At 31.6% G+C, this 3143-nt stretch overlaps 1 long non-coding RNA gene across 1 annotated transcript; it reads left to right on the top strand.

Moving 5' to 3' along the window:
- The first annotated feature begins 1724 nt into the window (after positions 1-1724).
- On the top strand, positions 1725-2484 carry LOC129892358 (uncharacterized). Its single transcript, XR_008767301.1, has 2 exons — positions 1725-2104; positions 2235-2484. It is a non-coding gene; the product is annotated as an uncharacterized LOC129892358 (long non-coding RNA).
- The last annotated feature ends 659 nt before the right edge of the window (positions 2485-3143 follow it).

Here is a 3143-nt window from a genome sequence, read left to right as displayed (position 1 = left end):
TTAATATTATTATTATTGTTATCTCTCATATTATTGGAATTATTGTTCATGGCTACTTTCCCATGAATCCTAATTGATGTGATGTTCATGAATATTTTTACATATGTTTTGAGTAAATATGTTGGCTTTTTATTATTTTCATTGATAAAAAGAAAGTTATATGAATTAATACTATATATGTATTTTATTGAGTTTTAAAAGAGCATAAGAGTTGAGTTTGAATGAATTTGAGCAAATGATATTTTGAGCAAGATATTTTGATGAGATGTAAATGATGTTTTTTTGGAAGTATAATGATTGATGAACATGAAATGAGATGAGTTTGATGATTTAAATTAAAGTCCAATGAGACTAGATGATGAGTTTAATATGAGCACATATTTTGGGAGTAGTATTGAGCACCGAGTTGGGTAAGAGTTTAATTGACTCAAACCCCAGAACTACGTAGTCAGCGTAGGATGGAGGCTATGCCTCTTAAGTCCCAAAAAGAGGACTTTGATGAGTGGATCCAAGATGGTGATGTCCTTTACCCTGGCAAGGTATTGGATGGATGTGGCAACGACATCGCTTCGTTGTATCATCGCTAGCTCATAAGTGATGGTTATCGGTTAGAGAAACTCCCAACTAAGTAAGCATTGCTTATTACTATTATTTTTATTATTATATTTTAAACTTGCATTACATATTCATGTTGAGATGATGTTGAGTTCTGAGCTGAGTTTTCTTGAGAGGAGTTTCTTGATATCTGTCCTTACCTTCCTGCCATTTTACATACTCGTACATTCCACGTACTGACGTCATTCGACCTGCATCGTCTTATGATGCAGATACAGGTGTTAGAGATCCTCAATAGACGCATCGTTGAAGATCATTTATTTTCAGCTATTTGGTGAGACCTTCTTGTATTCGAAGGAACTCCTTATCCTTTTATTATTGTTGAGTGTGATGTTTCTTTTGAGGTAGCCATGGACATGTCATTGGCACCATCTAAGAGTATTAGAGGCTTCATAGACAAAGTCTGATGATGTAATCGGAGTAGTTCTCCTTAGAAACTACTTCTTATAAAAATTATCTATTTTTCCTTTGATTATGACTAGCCCACATTAGTATTCTTAAGTCTTCCGCTGATGAATAAATAAGAAATGAGACAAAGTGGTTCTCTCGGAAGCCAGAAATGGTTTCTGAGTGCCGTCCACGCCTAGGGTACCCTCTCGGGGCGTGACAATAAAGAAACATGAATGACAAATTAAAACAAGTAAAAGGGTCTCTTGGGCCATTATGTTTTTTAAGTATATATTGATGGTCAAAAAAATATGAGAAAGTTAAAATATTCACTAAGGTGAAGTCAAATATAAAGAAGTAAATGTAACACACGATAAGGTGAAGTCAATTATTTCCCGCGCGAATGAATGTAAAATTTGTGTTATAAAATATAATTTTCTCGACTATTTTTCACCGAACCAATTCACTTGAAAAATGCACGATGAAATACATATTTTCATTGAAATACCAGGAAGCAATTTCTATTTTTTCTCTGTAAAAACATTACTCCATCTCATTTTCTGTGACACCATTTGGCTTGACAACATTACTATTCTTTTTTAACTGATTCAATTAAAATATTTATAGAAATAACCGTACATTAAACATAAATCTAAGTGTACCCCTTGGACAAAGGTCACTTTTACTGATTCGTACGGAGACTTTCCATGCCACAAATTAAACACAGCTTATCATGATATGTAATAATGTAAATATATATGTTTCCTCTATAAATAGCTTAGGGTGAGGACCTTTTATTGACATCAACCAAATAACAATAGTATCATCCAATTAAGTATGGCATTTAAAGTTGTGTTGGTTTTGTTTCTTGCAATGCTTTTGCTTGCTGATCAGAATAATGCTGAGACCGTTGGAGACTTTCGAACATGTCTGTACGATTGTTATAAATTGTGCAATTTTGCCCCAGTCTGTGCTGGTCCATGCTTTCTCAAATGCACTATAGGTGAATCAGTTGATACTACTGATAAGGGATAAATTCGAAATCACGTTTGTAATGTTGGATGTTCTTTAGGTCACTGTTACAAATTTCTTATCAAATATGGTAGGTAACTAACAATCTTTGTCTTGCTATACTTGTTTGTTTTTTTTAGCTATCACATATTATAACATTAAGTTTTTTCACACGATATATGTTTAATCTTGCTTTACACAACGATTATGTAATTTTGCAGATAAGGATAAGTTTGGAAGTTGCATGAACGGCTGCAGTGAAAACTATTGCATTGGCAATATTGCTCTAAAGAAAGCTTAAGAAGAAGTATTTAAGAATTATTATCACAAAAGTATGTCTCTATATACGAAACTAAATTATTAATTTGTGCTTGCAATTCCTTTCGTAAATTACGCATTTGTGTTATGTATTGAATAAATCATGTGCTTTAATGTATTCCTATGTACTAAAGCACGAGAGAAGTTGTAGTTCCTTTTGAATTAATATTTTATTTTATGTATTTGTGTTCTATATTGAATAAATCTCATGCTTTAATGTATTCTTATATATTAAAGCACAAGAAAAGTTGTAGATCTTCTTGGTGTTCTATTTTTATGTATGGGTGTTTGTGAGTTTAAAAATCCATGAATTCAACCTTATTAAGTAGAACTAAGACTGAGCTAAGAAGAAACAAAATAAAGAATCGACAGAATAAAATCTATTGATTAGTGTTTAATACAATGAAAGTGCACAATTACATATCAAACCGGACATTCATATAAAAAAAATATTTTATTTATCTAATGAAAATTTTCAACCAAAGAGTACTTTCACTTGATATCCTTTGGACGAAGGTCGTTCTGTCAATGGTTGAACGAAAATTCTTCATATATCACTTTTAAAATTTATGTCATTTTTACATATAAGAGATTTAAAAATAGTACTAGGAAGATTTGAAAAGATCATTTTTATCTATTTAAATTATAAATGAGCATAGAAGATTATTTTTCTTGATATGGCGAAAGTGAAAAATAATTGAGAGAAAGGAAATGATGTATCATTGCTAAAGAGAAAGAGCAAACACTATGTCAACGGTGGCAATATTGCTCTACAGAAAGCTTAAGAAGCAAATACCACAAAGTATATTTGT

Source organism: Solanum dulcamara, chromosome 6 (genome assembly GCF_947179165.1).
Source record: "Solanum dulcamara chromosome 6, daSolDulc1.2, whole genome shotgun sequence".
Classification (NCBI taxonomy): domain Eukaryota; kingdom Viridiplantae; phylum Streptophyta; class Magnoliopsida; order Solanales; family Solanaceae; genus Solanum; species Solanum dulcamara.
This window is presented reverse-complemented; position numbering and strand designations above follow the sequence as displayed.